The following is a 24,694-nucleotide window of genomic DNA, read 5'->3' on the forward strand; positions in this document are numbered from 1 at the left end:
GGAGTGGTCAAGGGCAGGTTGGACAGGGCTCTGAGCAACCTGGGCTGCTGGAAGGTGTCCCTGCCCATGGCAGGGGGGTGGAACTAGAAGAGTTTTAAGGTCCTTTCCAACCCAAATGATTCTATGATTCTATTATTCTGATCATACGTCTGGCTGCCAGAGTGGGGAAGGATGTCACAAGGAAGGGATGTGTTTGTGTGCATCTGTGAATGCGTATGTGAAGAGAAAGTAGCCAAGGTGCATAGTGCTAAAGCTTGATCCTGAAATAATTTAGGCTACAGAATGACCTTTGCAAAGGAAATAGAGGTTGACTTTTGATGATGGCAGGAGAAGAACAGATGTCTCAGATTGAGGGACCTATGGTGCCGTAAGTGAGGCTAGAAATCAATGTCCTGATGAGCACATTGCACCCAAGATAAGCGGTTACCCACCGTTCAGCCGGGTCCCCGCTGAAGCACTACGGCAAACGGGATGTTTCCTTCCATACAGAGGCCCAGAACAGTGTCTTCAGTTCAGATCTGATCCAAACTTCGCTTAAGTTTGTGGAAAGAAGCCAATCAGCCACGAATCAAGGGCTTCAATGGCCATTTATTTGTCTAACGTTTTGTGTTGTAATTAAACTTCCATTTTTTAAAACAAAATCTCCTCCCACCCACCAAATTGCCATCAGCCCCTCCAAAGGAGTGTGCTGCAGTTTAATGTAAATTGGGACAAGGTGAGGGTGTGGACATGTGCCAATATAAATGCTCATTTTTACAAGCATGGTCCTGAATGAAGGATGCCGCTGTTTTGTAAGTTCTGTGTCTCTGGAACAGTTTTGCAAGTTCTGTGTTCACTGTTGCTGTTTAGGTTAAATTCTGAGAAGTTTCAGTTGTCCTGTCACTTTGTCGCTCGCTTGTAAATCAAATGGACTGTTTTGCTGTTGGCTTTGTTGGGTGCTGGAACAAGCACAAACAAGAGCTTCTCTGCTGCTTTTCAAACTGTATTTCAGGCCTGAAAAGGTGGCAGTTGTGTCATGATTTACAGCTCCTACTTGGTGTTTTTAATTGGGAATTTACACGACAATTTGTGGCTACATGATTATGTTAAGATTATCTTATAAAAGATCTAGGACATTTGTTTGTGAAACCCTGGGGGCACATACCAACCTCCTTAGTTATCTAACCAACTGTTGTGCTCCTGGGTTAAAGGAGTGGGGCCTTCAGAAGTGGTTTGATCTTCCTCTGGAAGGTTAAAGGTCAAATGACTCATAAATGAAGAAAGAGTGATTTAATCCGAGGAACCTGTGCTGTTATTGTAAAACAATATTCACCAGTGATGGTACACTGCTGTATAAATGACAAACTGCACAGCGATGGAAGTTGTTATTACATCACTGGCAACCTCACCTGCACTACATTTATGACTCCATAAACATACGCTTATTTAACAGCTGTGGGAACACCTATGGCCGTTCTGTGTTAAAGGTCAGGAGTCCTAAATTTCAGTTTGCATGTTAGTTTTCATGGGCGAGGTTCATAAAATGCGATGACTAGCATTAGGCGATCAGAACACAACCGAAATACAATGTTGGGGGAAACGTGTGCTAATGCAACCGTTTGTACTGTGCCGTGTTTCCCTGAAGCACTTGGGAGGATTGTTTGTTTGCTAAGCGTTGCTCTGAAAGCAGATTTATATCACTTAGTCACAATTCTGTCTCCTATTCAGTAAGTCTGTAATTGTATCTGTCGTCAAAGTTGCACTCCAGCAGGGGTTTGCCTTCTAGGATATTTTTAAAGGGGGACAGTCAAGTCCAGCCCATTTCAGAACATGAACTAAAGGTAGCTGCACATACAGCAGCTGCTCCTCAGTTCCTTTGCCATACTAGATGATTACAAATATTAATATTTATTCTTGAAGTTGCCATGTTAAACAACAGGCCAAATGGCTGACTGAGCAGTAAGCTATGTATTGCCAAGTGCAAAAAATAAAGAAAAAATAAGGAGAAAATAGTGTGCATTAATGTAAATACTTTCCAAATGGGAGTGTGGTTTTATGTATATGGTGTCTCCTTGCAGTAGGTCCTCCACAGGAGCGTGTGGCCACTCTATAATAAATAAGAAATAACTGCTGATGGAATAATTCTTTTTCACACTTTGAAGCATTTGAACAGCTAAACCAAATATCTGTTTGGAGATTAAATCGCATACATGCTGTGGGAGAACAGCAATCTCCCTCTGGTTTGTGCAACATTGTTCTCAGCTCCTTTTCTGTGGCATTGTCTAACTCATGCCACACATGAATATCCAAGCGCTCCTTTACATTCTCCACCCATGTTATTGCTTCAGGTGTTGTACTGTTGCTCAGTGAATGGTAGCAGATTTTTAACAAATTTGCAACAGCACTCTGGACTACTGAAAGGATTATGACTAAACCAATAAATTACTATTGTCTGATTTCATCACATGACAGATTCCCATAACCCAGTCCAGTGTGGCTGAAGGTTTTATGCTGATAAAGATTACTGGGTTTACTTACATTTTAGAAACACTATTGTTCCAGTAGATTCATAAACAATTGTTAGTAAAAGATCAAACAGAGATAATTACTGTTTTTTTTTCTTTCACTTTTGGAACACAGATGAGATGATTAGAAAAATCCAAGAAGATATGAAGCAATAACGAAGCTTCTCTTAAGCAATGTCAAACATATCTTTCTTGTTTAACAGCATTTTGTATCTCCATCAATAATCTTGCCAATGGTCATATAATTAACTATGGTAATAATGCTTCTTATAGTCCTTTTATTACTGTTATTGCTGTGAACCTACTTACGAGCCATCCACTGTAATTAGTAATTAATCTGATGATTGTGTTGCCCTATGCAAACGTGAGATGGAGCATGTTGATTAAACCACACCAGCCTGGCTCTCCGCTCCGCACATGGTGCTGCCTTGTGCTCCAGTTCACCCTCCCTGCCCCTGCTGGGTCTGCCAGCCCCAAGCTGCCTTCCTGGGGACAGGGGCTAGGGACAGAACAGCCCATGTGTCACCTCGCCTGGCTTCTGGCAGCCCCTTTGCTGTGAGAGCATCTCCTGGTGCCGATGCCATCTTGTTGCATGCACAGAAAGAGGAAATATGCGAGGCTGGCTGACTGGGACAGCAGGTACTCCCGTGAAAAACGTTGTTGATTATGAAGTATTTCTACTCCAGTTTGGTGTTTGACATGGAAGCCACTTTCTAGACATTGCCTTTGATTCTCTTTTCTTTAAAGCCCCAAATTATCCGCATCTATTCATTCTTGTTTACTCTGGCAATCTTGAAAAACTAGCCTTTGCCAACATCCCACGTCCCACTTTTTTTTTTTTTTCTTAGAATAGGAAACAAATGTGATAGTGTTTATTGGCAAGTGGTGACGTTCTTGTGGCAATCATTGTGATGAGCACAGAGAGGGAGAGGTGAAGAGAATTGAGAATTACCACTTGAAAGCAATCCCTTTTTAAAAAAAAATCAATTACTGTTGGTAGCCCTTTAGTACTAGAACGGCCAGCATTTATTTTTTTTTCAGGGGGTACACAGTAATGGAAAAGAAAATGTAAAATATCTTTTGAGGAGACATTACAAGCCATGACTTAGGCACCTGAATCTCAGAAATCCAGTCTTACCTTGGCTTCATCTTATTGCTATTCTCTGTTGAAACAATGCAACAGTAGATACCTATCTCTCTCAACGTGCATTGTAACTATGCTCCTTGTTTTACAGCACAGTTGAAGGTTCCTGAAATTCTCTGCTAGAAAATGATGTACTTGTGTGTTCCTGGCATAGTTTTTATCCTTCTCTGAACAGGAGTTAGAGCAGGGAATTCAGCAAGCAGACACAGAAGCTGTCCAGAGCCCAGTAGACTGTGAGGTGGCTCTAAGCTGTTATAATGCAGGAAAGTGGTATTAACTCGGTGAGTGGAAAAATTAGCTTTTAATGTTTTGTAATCACATGTCAGTGTGAAGGTTGAAGGCACAAGTCATGATGGTTTAGGGGAGATAGTGCTATTCAGAGCTAAAATTCATACAAAAAGGCAAAAATATGTTTCCATCCGCAACATGGAGCCTAAACCTGCCTAATCCCTGCTCCACAAAATCACCAAAAAATACCTGTCAAAAGTCTATCCTTCTGTATAAAGCTGGAGATACTTGACACTTTCTAAGTGTCCCTGAATTATCTGTCTTAGCAACATACACCTCTGCTGAGCTGTGCAAATACAGCAAAAGGTAGGGTTCTGGTGAAACCAGTATTTACACACTATCTCAGTGTTGGAAGTAATTAATCTTCAGCTGTATGAGGCTCTTTGTGATGTAAAGCAAGTGCTGACACTTTTGTGTAAACATGAAGATTAGCATATTTACAAACTGGTAGATGTTACTTTGATCAGTGGCGGCTTGTGCTGGAAAGGCATGCTGGCATGCGGGTTTGCTCTTCATGTGACAAAGGCGTCTAATCCTTTTACACTATTCTCAGATCCATATTTAGAATTCTGACTTGTGTTTTCTATATCCACTTGAGCTCACTGTTTGGTTTGTTTAGCAGTTTTCATCCACTCTTTATACTCACTAGTGAGTCATTCCAGTTTGTTTTCTTTGCAAAGCAAGCAGTAAAATTCCAAAGTAGTAAATGACCTGGGTGAAAACCCCTTAAACTCCTTTCGATTTAATTACTAAAACAAATTGGAACCACTTGCAGTCAGGCTTTTTGATGGTCTGTGTAAAGATCTTCACTGTTTTCCTTCTTGCTTTTAAGTAAGTCAGTGTGAAAATTAGCCAGCCCAGCTCCAGCCCACTTGTAATGTTATTGCATTAAGGCTTTTGTTTCTGTGTGTGTTTAAACTCACCTGGAAGACTTTGAAAGAGGCATCCTAGATGCTTGGTTTTGTTCACTGTAATTTAATGGTAAACTGTAAACAATACATAATTCATTTTAGTGCAAATTATAGCTTTACATACTCCAAACTGGTTAGCGACAGGGGATCTTGTGGTGACAAGATAATGACCTGAGCAGGTTGGAACAGGCTGGGTCTTATCTTTTAAGAAGGGTGAAATAATGTTATGACGTTGTCAGCATATTGTCTAACATGCTAGGATGCTAGCAACTCATTACTTGTGTGCAACCCATGTGCCTGAGTAAATGATTGCAAGCTTGGCCCTTCTAGGTGTACATGGGCAAGACGGGACATGCCACCAGCAGAGACGTGTAGTTGAGGTGGGCCCGCACCTGCTCGCGGGAGAAAGCTGAGACTGAATCTGTTTGGTGGGTGGCGTACCACTGCTGTTCTCAACACTGGTGCCTTCGTTCGAACACTTGAAGCAAATTTGCCTACCTTACCCATGGTCATTGGAGATGGGAGACACAAATATGCTGGGTCTTGGAAGCCTTCCTGCTTTCCTCTGGCAACCTGGATCTTTGCTTCCATCCCCAGGCACACCTGTTCGCTTGTCAAAGATGAGGAAATGCCTTCTCACCAACCTACTGTCTTCTAGAAGGTGTGAGGTTAAGCCCAGACTCTTTAGGCACTTAACCTGGCTCCTATCCACACACTAAAACCTCTGATCTGATTGCAGGGCTCTGACTCAGTTTCCATTTGGCAACAACTTCCAGTGACAAACACACAATTCGGAGATGCAGCTGCCACCCAGCTCTTTGTCCTTTTGACACAACTGGAAAGGCTACTCCGGCATTTTCCCAGTGGTTTAAGCTAATATGCTGGTCTGTAAAGTCTTGATGCTGAGAGCATCCTGTTCCACCCCACAGCACAGAGGCATAGCTGCTGCTGTGGGGTGCAGCAGGGACCGGGTGGTGGCAACAGCTTTGGTGAGATTGGCTACAACCCTCAGCGGCTGTTGTCTGCCTTGCCCAGAGCCATAGACTGTCCCTGCAAAATGAAAAGAAACATAAATCCCAACCATCTTTCTAGTGACTTTCAAATGGATCAGAGTGATATATAATTTCCTATACTGAAGGACCCCAGCAGCTTTCCAGCCAAGCAGGACGTCTCTGGTCACAAGGTTAGCCTGAGACTCTTTGGTGGGATATTACGCATTGTAGTTTGGTAAGAAACAGCTGTGAATAACACATAAGAAAGACATGTAATGATGTCTTGTGTCCCACATCCATTTTTCTAGGGCCAGTGTCCCAGGTGCAGCCTGCAGTCACACAAATGTAGGGAAAATTCAGTTGCATGGGGCTTTCTGCTTTGTATCTAACAAATGAACAATAGACGGGACCTGTGGTTTGATTTCTTGTTGAGCAAAGTAAGCAGGTGAAGAGCTCAGAAAAATGATATACTTTTCCTGTGTTACTTGCAGAGCGTCACATGTATGTTAGATCTATTACTGATTAAAACTCTTGTTAAACTGAGGATCAAAAAGAAAGCTCGACACCTCATGTAGCTCTTTTCACGACTGGATTAGCCTAAATAGAACAACTTGTCTGTATGGGAACAGCACAGACACTTAATTTTAAAAATATTTTCCTATCTAGGTAGAGAAACTGTGAATAGAGTATATAAGTAAGGAGGAGGAAAATGTTTTATTTGATTGCGGGGATGAAAAATGAAAAATTATTTGGTTAAATCTTGACCCCATCAAAGTCAACAGAAGTTTTTCCTTCGATTTCAGCGAAACCTACTGTATTTCCTATCAGTATTTAAGGGAAAGAAACTTCCAACTTCTGCAGGTTATATTGTTACTTAAAATGGAATAGCTAGTTGCACTTATATTAACGAAGATAGTGTATTAACTGAAGTCTTCCTAAGTATACATTAATCTCTGTGGTTTAACAAAAGCTTTCAATATGTCTGATTGCTTTTAATTTAATAAACATACTAGAAGACATGTTGTTGATGTGCTATACAAAGTGGGATTTTGGTAGTTTTACTCTCAATGCCATTATTTGTGTCTCATTTTTTCCATGTTGCGAGTGCTTAGCACTTCTGCTACTTAAATGCAGAAGCAGATGGGGAACACTTTACAGCCAATGCTGGAATGTAAGCCTGGATCCTTCAGGCTTTCGGTCTGATTCCCCCCTGTTTCTCCGGTGCGTGGCTAAATACAGACAATGGAAAAGCCCATCTCCAAGTTGCCGAGCCTGGGCTGTTTTGCAGGGCAGACCCAAAATGCATTAACGTGACCACAAGGAAGCAAGGTGGGCTCGGACCCTTGGGATTATAGCTGGACTGGAGGCTGAGAGCATGGAGGAAATTTCAACAAAAGCTGCAAAAGGGGAATAGAATCTCAGGGCTACAGTGAGGCAGGGAAGCAGCAATAGTCCAGGATCACAGGATTTGGGGCTAGCAAGCTGATTATTCAGCTCTTTAACACTCAGATCCCAACCATGAACATCGTATGAACTTTGATGTTTTTAATGTTGTCCATGGCTGTGCTGTAGTAGACAGGATTGACCCTTTTATGCTCTTACTGTTTGTTTTTTTGTTGTTGTTGTGTGTGGTTTGGTTGGTTGGTTGTTTTTTTTTTTTTTTTTTTTTTTTTTTTTGCGAGTTTTATGGGTATAAATAGATAAAAATCTTAATTTTAGGAGAAGCGTGTATGTAGGAATTTTAGGATGCTAATTTCATGTTGCCCTACAGCATTTTCTGCAAATGTTAACATGCACATACTATTTCTGATGATTAAAGCAGAGTATTTTGGCTTTAAAGTGGCATCTTCTGAATAAATCTGTCTCCAAATGATTTATGCATGCCATTAGGATTTAGTGCTGGTAGTTGTCCTGGGAAGCCTGATCTGGTCTTTCAAGAGTCGCCTTAGCTTTATCAGCCCATTTACATGTGGTCATATTTCAACCTCCAGGAGCTTTAAAATGTTTAGTACACAGAACACAAATTTAGGCCTGTGTTTGTTTTTATTGGTGGAACCTCTTTCCTCTCTTCAACATTCTCAAATGTTCCCTGGTTTAAGTAGAGTTATCTAAGGTAATCCACTCTTGCCCTTACCAGGGATATTCCACTTTGTTCATAAGCACATAACATAACTCTAGTCCCCAGTGATTTCATTGTGAAATTAAAACCCAGACTCTCATCCAGATGTCTTAGAAGATAAGGGCAGGCCTAATCCGCATGTCACAGAGGACTTGAGGAGCAGGAATTCACCTATACATCATCACGTCGTTATTAGCCTGGACCATGGCGAGCCCAACACAAACATTTTCCACAGGGCTTGCATTCAGGTTTGGCAGTGTTAAGAAAATACCCTCCAGCAATGTGTTATTTTAGGCTGAAACAAAAGTAGACATGAATGGCAAGAGGAACAGAGAAGCATTGTTTTTATTTTCAATGTGAACCCGTAACTTGTGTTAAATGAAAATCTAACCAACTAAGATGTAAATACCATCGTGTTCAAATGAGATATCAAATATCAACACATTTATTTTGTGATGGAATACCGATGCTTGTCTTAGGCACTGTGGGAAGGGCAATTTAGATAGTAGAAGCCAAAAGCTTTATCTGATTAAAACTGATATGATGATTGATTTTGACAGAGAGAAATCACTTCCATTGCCAAAAAGAAGGCAACAAAACCATGGTGCATTTGTCATCAATATGAACGGTGGCATTGAAATTAGAAAAAAAAGTGGGCCTGTGAGAGAGGCTAATTTTGATTTTGCCTCTATTTTTTGCAGTCCTGCCACAGAAGTCACCGCCAAAGCTGCCATGATTATTTTATAAAATCCATGGAAAAGCCTTAGGGCAGGGACTGGAACCCACCTCTCCAGGAGGTGGCCTGGCCTGCACAGCTGCCCGTTTCTGTCTGTTCCTGCCTTTGCTCACTGCTTCTCCTCTTGCCCTGGGAGCACTCCCAAAAGTGTGTAGATAGGTGAGACCGAGTTTATGACTAAGTGCTAAGGCTGGGAGTTACTGGCTTGGACTCAGCTCCTGCCTGTGCCACAAATGTTCTCCATGGCCATGGCACGATCTGGTTTTGACGAAATCAATCTCTGTGCCGGGAGACAAACAAGGTTTTACACACCTCTTGAGCATTATACATGTTTATTTAGAAGACTCTAATGGCTTGTGAGCTTTGTGGTGTCCTTCAGCAGGGGGCTGAACCTCCTGTTTGTAGTTGGTGCCTCAGTGCTCCCCCCTGCCAAGCAGGAAAACTGCAAGGTTAATCACAGTAATGTTTGTGAAATACTGCTGTAATGTAAGGGACACATAAGAGTATGTCTATTAGAAGGAAAGCGATCAGATTTTGAATGAGCTCCCCACAGTTTATGCACTTACTGAATAGTCTGAGTCTCGCAAGCATGAAAAAGTGCCTTGGAAAAATCTTCAGACACAAAGAAGAAAATTTATTAACAAATTCTGAGGGGGGGTGGTTGTTGTTGTTTGTGTGTGTGTTTTAAAATTTTATTTTATTTATTTAATTTTATTTTAAAAAATGTGAATGTCATATGAAAATTCATGCAAAGGTATTTACGAAAATCAAGACTAGAAGAACGAGATCCAGAAACATGGCAAGACAGAGAAATACTTTTTAAATTGGAATGTGGGTTTGATTCTTTTTTTTTTTGTTTTCGGAAGTGATCCAGGTTACCCTAACAGAAAGCAGAGACACGTTTCAGCTGGGGTCTCTTTGTGCGCAATGAAATGGCAAAGCAGTTCAAGACCAGTTCATCTGTGTGAAAATATGACCCTGTATGAGCCTGGAGGTCAATGAAACCACTGTGGATCTGCTCAGGGCATGCTGGTCACTGCTTTGGGGTCACTTTGATTTATGTGCTTGGATTTTCCACTTCCAGAAGAATAAAATATGGGTGACTGTCTCTTAGTTGACTCTCATTTGTTGTTGCAGGCATGCATTCTTTTCAGAAAGATGCACTGCGTGAAAAAGTCTGATCAATTTAATGTAAGGATATAAAGTGATGTTTTTATGGAAGATGTACGTATTCTCAGGCATAATTAGAAAAAAACCTGAAAACCATGGCTGTTTTCTGACTTCTTTTAAATAGTCTATTAACTTGCCATCTCTCTCTGGTACTTAAATGTCTCCTTATTGTGGTTTGATTGTTTCATAGTCTGTGTCTTTTGAGGGAGATGGGACAAAATATTGTCTCAGCTGATACCAAAAAATGTATTCCCTTGATCGCTTCACATAATTCATTTCAGTGGAATTAACACAGGGGGTGTCTGAGTCAATATATCTGGATTTTTTTTTTTTTTTTGGTTTTCTACCATACTGCAAACCTCAACACTTCTGGCTCCCGCGTCATTGTTCCAGTGATGAAAACAGTCTTTCCCTACGATAATTGTTATTCTAGGTACTTCTATCAATCAAGACTCCTTAATTTGTCTTATAGGACTCCTTAACTACTTCAAACATTCAGAAAAACTCTTTGTGAAGGTCACTGCCACCTGCTTTTCATGTGATTGCTGAGAGTTAGAAGTAGGCACCTGGTGAGGACATGTAGATTGGAGGTCAAGAACCACTGTTCGCCCAGTGAATCGGAAGGTACATTTCTATTAACGTGGATGAAATTTTGCCTTGTTCTTTCTCTACGTTCTGATTAAGTACATTTAAAATGTACCTGTGCCTTGACTTGTTTCACCTCATAAGTGTTAGTCCAGCCAATTTTGTGTCTACAAGGGGAAAATATGTGTCATCTAAAGAGGTTGGGAAGAACGGGGGTAGGTGCTGTGGAAGTGTAACATAGTCCTTCGTTATTAACACCTTACTTCAGGTGAACTACTTAGTCAAGGTTGTATATGTAGAAATGTTTAAAAGGCATGAATGAGTGGTTAAAAAAATATGTAAAGTAATTTTGTTAAGATATATACACAGCAATTTCACTGACAGTTCCATTATTCAACCTAAATATTACAGAATTTGAATGTGAACAACACACCTATGACTGTACTGTAACTTCACCACTGTACTTTGAGTACCATTTTTTAGGGAGTTTTACAGAAATCCCAAAACATTGGCTTTTGTACAGCCTGTGAACAAAACATGGGGCTGGAGAGGCCACAACTCTGCCATGTTCAACATGCTTCTCCGAGCTTCTTCCCTAGAATAACTGCTTCACAAGACTTCTCCTTCGAAACATCCTTAAGGCTGTTTAATACCCTTTTAGTTGTCATTTCTGTCAGCACTCAGCACTGTGAAGAGTTGCTGAACTAAACCATATTAGCAGGTCTTTAAAATTATTTGTAAATGTTGGGATACTCAGAACATCATTGCACTGGTACGTTGCCTTTGGTGCCTGAGGGGAGCAGGAATTATATCTTATCTGCAGGAATAGCACTGAGGAGCCGGACGGTCTTATGAGATGCTGTGGTGCTCAACCCACTTCCAATCCCATCACTGGGATTGTCAGGGTACAATTTATATCAGTGAGCAGAATGGACATATCCTCTAACATTAGAGTTTCGCATGAATCTAATGCATGGGAAATGGATTTTTTTTTTCTTAAATGGATAAAAATATCTTCGCATCTGAAACCTTAAACTGATGACATTTCAGAATTCCATTTGGAGAGATGGAAAAACAGATGATCTGTGTTTTTAAAAACTCCTCCTGATAGCTGGTGCTTCTTGCCTGTGCAGTTTGTAGGAGTATTACTGACACAAAGCATTTCAAACTTTTGACTGTATATCTGGCTGCAGTAAGGTTTGCCTGTAATTGCCTATATATAACTAAAGAACACTACTGTTTTCTGAAACCTATTAGGCCAGGATTGTCAGGACTGGAACCTAAGTTCCTAGAATTTCAAAGAAGTGGTCCAGTTTTCAAAAGTGCTGAGCAACCTCTGCATGCCATGGAAATCGTCTAGGGTTTAAAGCTCTGGGAAAAGGTCAGGCTGGTTGTTTTGTAACCTAAATTTAAGCTCCTATGTACTAAAAATGCCAAGGAGGAAATATCCCATGTCATAATCCAGTTCTTTAAAAAGAGGCATACTTTTAACAACTGCTTAATTGAAAGCAAAGCTTATTTTCAATATGATAGGAACATATTTATGTTTGTGGTTATGCCGTCTGTGTAATTTCCAGCTTAAAAGGATGTCAATTATTACGTAACTCTACTGGCCAGTGAGCCGTTTATACTGGCCCCTAAAGTAGAAAACAAAATTTGTTTTATTCTTTATAGCTATATATCTATTTCTCTACTGTCTCTGTGCTGCTGCTGTCATGAAACACTTTCAGCTCCTCTGTGCCAGGGAGGCTGTGGGGAGCTCCCATCTGACTGCAGTGTGAGAAACTCTCAATGCTATTGCCTGTGATGGAGCCTTAAAACTAAGGTCATTATCTCAGCAAAGAGCGTTAATGGCAGAGGCTGCACCCAAGACTGCAGCTCCTAATTCATTCCAGGCCAAGTGTGAAGGTTTCCTAACCATCATGGGACTGAACCTTGGCCTCACTTCTGCTCGGGGCTTTGCCGTGGTGTTTGGATGGAGACATCACCATTGGATGGTGTGTCCTGACATGGCGTGGAGAGCATGAGCCGAGCCAGAGCACTGGAACCAGGAGAAGGGCAGCAACCTGGAGGGTACGGTGTGTGGGAGAGGGAATGGAGACAAAGAGAATCACTTCTCCATGCAAACTCTGCCTAAAAAGGGGTCCCGTGAGGGGCAAGAGGGAGCTTAGATTTTAACTCTGTTTGCTCATGTATGCATTTGTTTATCATGGGAAACATGGTAGAGGATGATGGTTTGTTCTCAGGGTAATTACTGTTGCAGTACAGAATCAGAGTATAATTTGGATTGGAAGGAGCCTCGGGAGATCCTGAGTCTCTTGGAGCAGAAAGGGACGTCAGACTAGGTTCCTTAGGACGTGATCGAGCGGGGCCGTGGAAACCTCCACAGATGGGGACTTCCCAGCTGCTCGGGGACTTCGTGAATGGCCCCGGGGGAAAAGTTTATTCTAGTGGCAGCCCTGGGGATGAGAGGCATGTCCTGCTGGCCACGCTGTCCTCAGCCAGTACCAGTGCTCCCCAGTTCCTCTGCCTGTCTCCAGCTGAGAGTCAGCCCTGGTCAGCTGGTGCAGTTACTGCCACAGGGCAAGTACCGACTGTACAACCAGAATTCTCAGGAAGGGCGTATGCCTTTAATTTTTCTCTTCTTTTTCATGAAATTGTTAATAAAGCCATTAAGACACCAGAATAAAATTTATTTGGGGGGATAGGTCCACAGGCATTGAGGTGCATTTTCAAAATCACACAAGCTCAAGTTAACTTTCCATTTTGGCGTCTTACACTCGGATTTGCTGGTGTACTCGCTTCTGCGTTATGTTAGAATGACTGCACTTAGAGATCATCAAACCCCTTTTTAAAAAAAATAAATGGAATAACACTGACATCTCAACTGACATTTCCTCTCTAAATAAAAACACAGGTCTCCTGTTTCAAGGGCTTTGAGTAAACTGCTACAGGCCAATAATAGCTGCTGTGATTTTGTAGCTGGGGAAAATTTCACTCATTGCAGCAGTGTGACCCCAGTGAAATCAATGATGCTGCATCAGTGTAGAAGAGAAGTTTGTCCCAGTGATTTTAAAATGCCCAACACGTGTCTCTGTGCGGCTGGCGGCTGACCTGGCCAGCTTTCTGAAGAAAGCTTCTGGTGCTTCCTGGCTCTCTTCAGGAAAGGAACTATAATAAACAGTGCTGGTTCCTGAAACTTGTTCAAAGGAAATATAGAGACTGATATGAATTAAAAAAAAAAAAAAAAGTTTTAAAATGAAAGGCAGAGAGACCAAGACTGCTGATCCGACTGCTCTGGCTGCTCTGCGGATTTTATTACACAAGTTAAAGGTGTGTTCCTTTTCTCTTTGTGGTGCTGGTTCTGTTGGTAAGGAAACCAACACACAATTCTGGCGAAGTTATAAACGGCGCATGGCTATTCAGCAATGCCCTCCTTCCAAGCAGAATGTACTTACCTGGCCTATATTTACTCATAAGAAACTGCTGAATTCTCTGAATCAGCGTCACACCGAGGCCAGGACTGAGGAGCACCAGCCGGCCCGTGGCTCCGCGTGGCTGCCAGGGCTGGTGCTCCATCCCCTTGGGTCGCTTCTCATCAGGTTTTCGTGACACCTCCTGCCTCTATGGCACAGCTGTCCTGTCTTCTTGTGCCTTGCAGAATTGTTGAGTTTACCCACTCAAACTCTCTGTATTTGATGTTTTCTACGAGCTTCCAAGCTCCTGGAGTTGTATGAGAAGCTTAGCTATTGCTAAAAGTTTTTAGGCTTCATAGGAATTGAAAAGAGCTTCTAAGCATGAATTTCCAATGCAAACTTCACAAACAAACAAAACAAACCTTTACATTCATTGAGCTTTAACATCTTTGGGTTTTCTAGGCCATCGTTTCTGACTTGTGCCTATTTGAGGCTGGCAGCACTGCTGCTGACTCTTTGTGCATTCAGGCTGCATTTATGTTGCTTGGTTTGACATATTCCTGGGAGACTCCCACTCTCTGTGCATTTAGCTACAGCCTGGGCAAAGCAAGAGAATCTGTTTTTCAGTTCATGTCTTTTCTTTCCCTTTACTTTAGCCTCAGCCTTTCTATCTTTTAGCATACTAATTTGGCTGTTATTCTGAAAAACACATTTGCTGCTGAGTATAATTATTGTCGATAAGTTGTGTAGACCACTCAATAAGGTTTTACAATTTAACAGGATGGACTGAAGGGATATTTTGACAGTAACAGGTAAAGCATTAGAAGGAAAATTAGATAATGCAATAATTTTGAATCTGCATGACATTTTGTGAATGTTTACTTTGCATATGTCTTCTTTTTTTCTTAAGTTATCCTCTGATGTCACACATATGTTGCCGCCTCTTGAAAACAGAGGAGGAATTTAAAGCTCTTTGTGAATTTTAAAAACAAAAAAAGTTTTTTGTTTCTATCATGACAAACCTTGGTTAGAGCTGTTATGGAAAGTAACAGGTGACTGAGGTTGACATCTGCAGGCCAGTGATGTCAGATCCTACTAGATGATCATCAGTCTTGTCTGAGGACACAGTTTTACAGACTTCTACTACAAGTTTTCGTTTCTGATTAATACAAAGATATGTACTGATTTCTTGGCCAAAGACTCTGAACTCTTGTAAACTATATTTTACAAGTTCTCTAAAAGAGAAAAGACAAGAACTCTTTTCTCCAACCAGGTGAATGTGTGACTATAGCAGTAGTAGAAGGATCCTTGAAGTGTTTTCTTTCACATGCATAGAAGTCTCTTAAGTATAAGGTACCAAAGAACCACACCCAAGAAGATCTAAGGTGATTTTGTTTTTGTGGTATGCTGGAATTTTTTTGTTTCAGGAGTGTTTGTCTAATAGGGCATGGTTGAAATGACCCTCTTAAAATCTACTGTTAAAACTTGAAATGACACAAACCTGAATCATGCAAGCAAAAGGGTATTACCTTGGATTTATGTGCTTGGCACAGGCAGAACACCCAGAAAATGGAGTTTTTATCAGCAGAAATGCTCCCAAATTCTACAGGTGTGCTGCTGCAGACCACAGTCTGAACACGTCTCTCTACTTTCCCACCCGACAGTAGACTCATATTGGAACGTGTCCAGTGCTTTAATGAATTACAAACCTGTAAAATATTTCTTTCCCTCTACCTGTGGTAACTGCTCTTTAACTTGGCAGAGAGATTGGGTACGAACAGACACTTGAGCCTGACTCACGGGGAAACGCGTGGAAACGGGGGCTGTGCCATGGAGACAGGTCACTACACCTTGGTCCCATACCTGAACGCGGTACCCAAGGATGGAGAGAACCCTCATGTCCGTGCTCAAGGCCAAACAGATGTGCAGGAGCTTCTTGGCAGAACAGGTGGGTGACAGTGACCCAGTGGGGCAGGGGGGGCACCGCTGGGTGCCCCCAACACTGGGAGAGTGGGGCCAAGCAACACATGCGCCTTTGGCATCTCCAGTTACTGCTGCTTCTGTGAGCCAGGAACCGTCCACTGAAGCCAATGGCACCTCATTAATGTTAAACTGATGTGAATAAAAGGTGACTGGGATGTATATGCTTCCATACCTTTATACCACGGGGTCTGATTTGACTTTTGCTCACACCAGTTTGATATTGATACAGCTCCTCTGGCTTCCATGACATGAATCTCTATTTAACCTGGGTCAGCAAGATCTCAATCAGCTTCATTTACTTCAAAAATGTTTGCCTGGAGCTGTTGGGAATATATGGGTCTGTAAAATAAGAAAAGAAGATGGGAGGTAAGAATAGGAAAGGGATCAAGAGACAGCTCAGAGATGGAGCTTTATATTTCTTGTCCTTTTTTTGCCTAGAGTTTGTTGCCTTTGTCAGTGAAAAATGGGAGAGATGAAAGAAGGGAATGTCTCCTGAGTTAGTGATTGTCTTCGGGCTGAGTGAAGCCCTGTGACAGAAGCATGTTAATCCTCCCTTCTTCCCTCATTTCAGCTGTTCTGTGTGTTGGGGAAAAAATAAAAAAAAGAAGAAAACAAAAAGCCAAAACCAAACACCTTCTCTTTTTTTTTTTTTTTTTTCCACTATAAAATAGGAAAGAACTACAAGGAAACAGAGCAGATTATTTTTTCCAGTTTGCCTTAGGGTTTCCTGGAATTTTTGCTACTGTACATTTATTTAAAGTAACCCTATCTGTTTAAATACATGCTGATCTTTGGTTGCTCTGAGATCAGAATCGGCCCAGAAGAATGCCTTTTGCTTGCAGTCATTTTTGTATTGTCAGCTCTTCCTCCTCGCCCCCTGCCATGCTGACCTCTGTTGTATCAGGTGACAGTAGGATAAACCGCAACATATGTGGTCCTGGGCACAACGCAAGTCCTGAACCAACCCCATACTGAAACTGGGATCTGTTGTCAATCTCCTCAGGGATGATGAAGCAATCTGTTTCCAAATGAAGGTAGATGTAAGATAAATTCTTTGACTGCTATTTTATTTTTCTTGGCATTAACCAGACAGCATTACCGTTTTGTGGCTTTGTCACCGCCAACTACGAACTAAAATAACATCATCTGCTGCAAAGTGTCGTGATCCAAATCTCCTGTGCCTCTTCACAGTGACGCTGTGAATAAATAAAATCAACTCCAATGATTCATTAATACGTGTTTAACAGGACTTCAGAAAGTTATGTCAGGCACTTCGAGAGTATCTTTGGAAATAAAGGCTCAATCCTGCAGTGTCTAACCGGGCTGAACTGCCTCCTTAATTCTGCTGTAAAAATACATACGGCCAAGGGTTTGCTAGAGCTCTGGAAAGTTTTTTGTTGTGTGCACTATTTAAATCTTCTGTGCAATTGTCATCATTATGTATCTGAAATGAAAACAAATATTTTATAGTGAAACTTAGGATGTTACGCAATAAACTGAAATTTATTGTTTAATCCTCCAACCAAGCAATTGCACAGCAAATGGAATTAATTAAGATTTTTTTTTTTTGGCTGTTTCAATTTCCCAATAAACATGTTTTTATTTGAGCAATGTATGTATAATGAAAATATTTGAAGGAAAAATAAATTATTCAAATGGACCAGCTTTGGTGTAAACCATAGTGCAATATTTTTTTTTTCTTAAACGTAGTTTATATCAGTACCATTTGTTAGAACTGGTAAAATACTGAAAGCTTTTTAAAAGGTAAAATTATTTACATTTTTATTGTCTAGACTGTATGTAAGCCATTGCTAATTAATACTGCCCTTTCTGATGCCTTTGCAACCAGCATAAGTCAAACAAACCAATTATAAAAGGTTTTTCAATGTAAACTTTTAACAGTGTAGCCTAAGGGCTTGCTAAACATGAAAGTACAATTTAGAAAACATAAGTTTTAACTAAGGTCAGGATATATCAGGCGATGATGGATGTACATATAAAACCATCTGACTGCGGAATGACAACGTTTTTTTCAAGACTAAGCAAAATGCTGGTGGCAGTGATAAGTAGAATGAAAAATAGCCTTGAATGAACTAGCCAGAAAGTTTGGGTTTGGAGTCTGGGTTGCTGGGTTTTGAGTTTGGTTTTGTTTCTGTTTTTCTGATGTAGTTTTGGTTTTCTTCAGACTTTTGCAAATCAGAGTTCCAGGGATGCTGCAAACAATATAGTTTGAGTTTTAGACCTATCTGCTACAGCAGGTCCATGAGAAAGTCAGACTTCTCAGCATCATCTGCTGTCTTGGGTCTCAGGAAGAACTTGCCCCTTTTCTTTCTTTCTTTTCCCAGTGCTGGAGCAGAGCCCTTCTGCCATGGGACTGCACCGTGTGTCCTCTTCCACCGGCTGCTGTGGGTGACACAGCTCGTCTGGCTTTACATTTCCAGCTACTGAACGGAAAACATCATCACCCCATTATGCAAAACATTGATCTCATATATCCTGATGTCACAGGTCTAAGTTTGTTCACCATTTTGGAAGGGTAAGGTTTGGGTAGATTGCTGTTTGAAGAGGTGGTGGCTGACTGTTCCATGCTGTCTTTAAGTCTATTTGTCCTTACCGTCTGTCTTTCAACAGCTGGAAAGAAGCTGGCACAAGCTCACATCATGTGCTGTATCTAATTTGGCAGGAGCAGTCACATGTCCACAGTGTGATCTGTATCAGATTTGTACGGCCGAGTCATCTGGTATCAATTCCTGTGAAGGCTCCATCACTGCAGACCCTCACATGTTTGTGGAGCCCCCACTCCTGTCTTTAACTCATTTATCACAGTCCTGCCATAGCCCTGCTCCTCCGCCACCACCCCAACTCACCCAGCACCTCTTCTGTAGCTCAGGAACTTCTTTTCCCAAACACACAAGTCACCTCATCCTGGACTCAGCAGTCCAGTAAGTCACACAAGCTTTGTAAACAATTCCTGAACCTCTCATTCTTTGCTGTTGACAGCATAAGAAATCAAAGGTTGTCGATACAGCCCTCCTTCTACTTTGAGAAGTCCATAACTTTGCCTCCCTTTTCCACAGCCTCTTACAAAGAGGTCAGAGAAAATCGTTTCTTATCAAGCCGCTTCCTTCTCTTCTCAGCTGAAAACCGTTGTTCTGGTCATCACCACACCATCCGCTATGTGTACCCCCGGCTCCTCCACCCACAAGAGGTAATGAGCAACAGCCAAAGACATAACCACGGGTTCATAAAGTGAGTATGGAAACTGGACATTGGAGCCAGGCCACCAGGTTATCAGCCAAGCCCTCACTGAAAGTTTGTCATTTTGTTGAAGTAAAAACTAATTTTGCTGATGAAATAAAGGCTAAATAGTTTTCTTTTTAATGAAAACAATGCCTTCTTCTGTATTTATTAGAATTCCAGCCTTGTTGATCAAATACTGTATATAGTTGTTGGTGAAACCCAATGGATGCTAAGGGGAAAAAACAAAAAAGTAAAGCTTAGTTGGATTAAAAAAATTTGTAACTTCTGCTACTATACTTCTTTGTTGTCTCTTCTTGTGAGTGGTCTTCCTTCTTTTTTTCTTGTCATCTATAATTATGTTGAAGGGATTAATAATCATACATTTTATGCAGTGTCTCGCCTTGATGACAGGGCATTGTTTAATGAGAGCACAATCAGCGTCTTGGCTCCCTGGGAGAGCCAAGGCAGTGCTTGCACTGGAAATCATTGAAAATAAACATGTGGGAGCTTAAGCGCTCTTTAATAACTCCTTCTGCTTGTTTGGTTAGCAATTTTGATGACTTTTGTCCTTTGTGCCTGGCTCTGCTGTTGTAGAGACATGGTTATTTATGGTGCCAGAGGAGGTTATGATCTCTTTATATAAACTAAGGGACAGAGGTAGACTATAGTAAATTCTGAGTCATAGTAAGTGTTTTAGTTTTGCAGCTTTAGGGCCAAAACCAAACGTCCACAAACAAGAAGCAGAGTAGATATTTTTCTCCCCAAGTTGTAAGTCATTAAGAAAAAACTGTTGATATCATTAATATTAACCATTAGATGAAGAATTAGCCATTAGACTATAATAGAATTAGGATACTGATTAGGATACTGATGTGCCAAGTACCTAGAAAAGCTCTGGATTTGTTACATACACACGCTCTGTCCGGTCTGCAGCTTTTATTTCTACTTAGATATTTAGATTATATTTGCTAATGGCAAGGTGATGTTACAAAATGGCACTGCCCCTGTGTTGGAAGCAATTACTTGATTATTTCCTTCTCAGGGGTGCCATGGGTTGATGTCCTTGTATAGAGCTCGGGACTGTTTGTGCCTGATTTGCAACAAAGGGTTTAAAAATGTCTCAGTTGGGTCAGATGCATCCTACTTGCAGCATTGCCCTCTTTGAGTGTTATGACTTTTGCAGTGCTCACGATGTTTTTAGCAAGCACTTGGCTGCCTTTTGTCCCCCTGTGGTTACCTGGGCTGCTTGTGCTGCCAGGGAACAGGGACAGTTTCCATGGGACCTCTGGGAAGGGCTCAGCCTCATTGCAACAGGGAGCACGAGCTCCAGCCCCACTTTTTCTGTTCTCTGCCCAGCAGGAATCTGCAGCAGCTTTGCTTTGCCATGTGTGAGGCTCAGCTGGGGCAGGGCAGGGGGCGAAAGTGTTAATCCCTTCGTGTTACCATTGAGCATCTTATTGGGCCATCAGCCCTGTGCACTGAGGGGTCAGCGCAGGGACAGAGCTACCCTGCCCCAAACCCTTGCTGTCAGTGAAGTGAAACATCATGATAAGTTAGCAGAGAGCATGAGAATCCTCAGAGTTTGACTGATGCTCATGGTACCAGTGCTTATCCTGGCTGCTGGTCCAAGGCCCTGGAGCACCAGAAGGTAACCAAAAATTAGTGCTTTGGCCACAGCACAGCAACTGGCTGTTCTCAGCTGATTTTCAGGGGATTTGGACTGCAGTCCTGACACAGGCAGTGAATACCCCACTGGTGGCAGCTTCCCCATGGGTGGCATCCTGTAAATGCATCACACTGCACAGTGTTCTCCAGACCTTATGACCAAGGGAGGCAGTTTTCCCTCAGACCTTCTTCAGATAACCAGTACATTGTCAGGCAGCCTGGAACGCACTCTGTCCTCTTGCATTATAGGAGTGATTCAGATTTTTGCATAATATATAATTTGTAACTTACGTATTTGGCAATTTGGGAGACATTTGAGTAGGACATTTCCTTTTCTTGTTACTGCTAGTGCTTGAAATGATGAAAATTTATCCTTTCTCAAGTGAAATACATGGGGAAGGGTAGCCAAGAGCTCAGCCTGTGGGCGGCAGATCTGTGGGGGCCAGCAGTATGTTCAACAAAAGTATATATTAATGTGGAACACAAGGGCAGGATTTTTTTCTTTTTCTGCACTCACTTTATTTTTCACTGGCAGAAGCTGCCTTTGAAAGACAAGCATAATATTTTTTTGAACAGACCCTTTTTCTCTTCAAAACCTTAATGTTCCAGGTGGGTCAGTTTATCTGGCTCTTTTACATAGTTCCATGGGGCCTGCTGGGGAGGAGGAGTGGTCTGAGACGTATTTTACTCCTGCCCTTCTTACTTCTTTTGTTTTAGGGCATTTCTTTAATATACCATTATTTATAGTTTCTCTAATATAATTTCTATCTATTATGTATTGCACTTATATGATGAAATTAATCTACTGGCTAAAATATTATATAATTTTATTTATTCTCTAGTATAATGTATCTTGTATTTAGAATTTTGATTTCCTTTTTTTTTTTTTTTTTGAGGTGTTCGGAAACTGTCGAAATATGAAGAAATAACAAGAAACAAATATCTAGGGGACCCTACAGGAGTCATTAGTCCCTCAATGACCTCATGCTCTTTTAACAAGACTTGCCGATTCCAGGCTAGCCAGGTTAGCTCCCCCACAACATGCATGTACACACATGCAGAAGCATAATGGTGCCTCAAGTCAAAGAATCATAGAATAGTTTGAGTGGAAGGGGACCTTCCCAGCTCCCCCAGTGCCACCCCTGCCATGAGCAGGGACATCTTCACCAGCTCAGGTTGCTCAGAGCCCCATTCAACCCAGCCTGGGATGTCTCCAGGGATGGGGCATCCACAGCTTTCCTGGGCAACCTGGGCCAGTTCCTCAGTGGTAAAAAGAGCCCAGAAAGCTCCAATGTCTGGAGGTTGGAACTAAGACCTGACCACCACCTGCCCCAGTGCTGTTCCTGTTCTGCAGCGGTAGCTCACTACATCAGCACACCTTTAGTCTACCAACACCCACATCTCAGGCCCTTCTGTCCTGACAGCCTTGTCTTCCTCTCTACTTGGTCATCTGTGCTGGCTCAGTGCTTTAACCCCACTTTTTACCTGCTCTGTGTCAGTGATACTTGCACAACATCTGCTCTGAGATGCCTTGCAAGAAAATGCCCTGCAAATCACCGTGTGGTTTGCAGACTGAATTCCCTAATGATACTCTCATTAATCGTTCTCCCTGCCAAACGCTGTTTGCTTTTACTTTCAGAACTGCCTGCGTTAATGAGTACTTCCACTTGGAAATTATTTACATGAAATATTGTTCTCATGTCACTGCCACAGACAGACCCGGCGAGAGGGAGAACCTGCTATGGATCCACAGAGCAGCTCAGCTGCGGTGAATGTCAGGATGTCCCCACAGCAGCACCGGGATGTCCCCACAGCAGCACATCCCTTCCCAGGAGCAAAGCTGTCGGGCAAAGTGGTTATGGCAGTTTCCCAGCAGCGCTGGTGCTCCTTTCCCATAATCCAGGCACGTGAGGGGCTGAAGTCTTCAGGACAAACTAATTGCAAATTGATGTTATCAATACATTTGGATCCAGAAAGAGATCTAATGGAGTTTTCATCTCTGAGGAGATATATCTGGATGTTACATGTGAAGGCATGATGGCAGAGGGCAAGACCAGTAGCAATGACCAGCAAAAGCAAATGCCAGACAGCAGTTCTCTCTGCACGATGCTTCTAGGGAGAGCCGCGAATTTCCATACCCTCCTGGCTGCCCTCCCTGAGGTGATAAGTACTCAAGTACTTCACAGCAAAAAAATCCTGGGAAAAGCAGAACGATTTCTTGTGATAAAGGCTGGCCGCACAGTTTGGGAAGATGAGCTTGTTAGAGATGCTGCTGCACTCAGCCTGAACCTGTGGGAAGTGTGCCTGTTCCTAATAAATGTTGTGTGTATTTATGTGGCAGTCATTGTGCTTTGCAAGGAGGGAGTCACAGAAATAATTAGTTAAGAGCGTGAGGTTTTTGGCACAGATTCCCTTTCTCAAGTAGCTGTGATGTTCATATATAAGAAAAATTGATTTGGCATCTGGACAGGATTTCAGCACGCTCATGGTTATGGAAATCAGCTATGGGCATGGAGGAAATCTGTATATTGATTCATAAACTGACTTGATGACTTGTTCATGCTTTAATATTTTCATGGGCTTTTACCCAAAATAAAAATGTCAGGAGATACCACTTGACTGTGCTACAGCACCATCTAAAATGGTGGGAAGGATGCAGGGAAGAAAGGGGATTTCCTATTAGACAGAAGTCTTGACTGTCTCTGCTAATTAATGTGTTCCTTGAAGAAGAGGGTTTTTTTGTCATTGCCCTTGCTTATTGTGTTAAAATGTGGACCTATAAAACACCCAGAGAAAAATGGGTTCCTAATAGAAAGCCCCAGTTCTATGGACACTTTCTTTTCCAAGAACTCAGGAAAGTCAGTGCTCTTTCTACCTACACAACCATGTACCAATACTACTAGAACTCCCATGACTGTGTGTGTGATAGGAGGAGAATAGCTTTACTTTGGTATCGTGTAGTAGGGCAGAAGCTGGCATGACTCGCTGACTCTTTTTTTTTGGTCAGACTGGTTAGGGGGTGTTTAGTCAGCATCTGCACTGATCCAAAACTTAATCAGGAAAAACACTTACTAGTACACTGACTCCTCATTAACATGTTTCTTTGCAGGTTTAAGATCTTAATCTGCAAATAATACCTCCGCCTGCCTCGTGGTTTTCTTTGGAGACCTTCCAGCGCTGACCAGCCTTGACCCGGTTTGACTTAATGTATGTGGGCTCAAAATGGAGGTAGCAGGGCTGCTGGCCATTATTAAAATGAACGGAAACTATGTCATGTATAATTTGACCTAAGATCCACCATGATAACAACATGCGACCAAATACTGATCTCATTTGCAACAGCGTACTTATGTTGTGACTTCAGCAGAAATCAATGGGTGTAATGTAAGATAAGTCACAATGCGTACACTGCCAAAGCAGAGCAGATTTTTCTCCATAAATAATGTCTCTTTTGGCAAGATAAAGGTAAAAAAAAAAAAAAAAAGCCTGAAAATCTATACTATATTGAACTGCACAGTTCAAAAATGAGGCCTTATACATAACAGTACATTTTTGAACATGTGGGCTGTTCCTTGTGGACTGAATCTTCCCTTAAGACAGTTGGTTACTCATTTTCACAAAATTTCTACAAGTCTTTTCCATGATTGGGGTGTAGGATTAAAAGATCCCTGGGGCCTTGTTTGAAACTGCTGTGTTTGAACACGTGCTGAAAGACCTCACGGGGAAACCAGGGAGATGTCTTGTGGTGGCTCAAGGTGAACTGCTGGAAACACGGAGAACTTTTCAAATCCTTAGGAAGAGACGAGAAGGCCATTTTGTCATTTGGTAGCTGGCTTCTTGCTGCTTATTAGTCTGCCAGGCTTATGGCTGACAAGTGATTTCAACATAGTTTGAAGGCAGCTTTTGTTTCCTTTAGCTGCTATTTTAAGAAAGATCCCTTA

The sequence above is a fragment of the Patagioenas fasciata genome, chromosome 13 (genome assembly GCF_037038585.1).
Source record: "Patagioenas fasciata isolate bPatFas1 chromosome 13, bPatFas1.hap1, whole genome shotgun sequence".
NCBI classification, from domain to species: Eukaryota; Metazoa; Chordata; class Aves; order Columbiformes; family Columbidae; genus Patagioenas; species Patagioenas fasciata.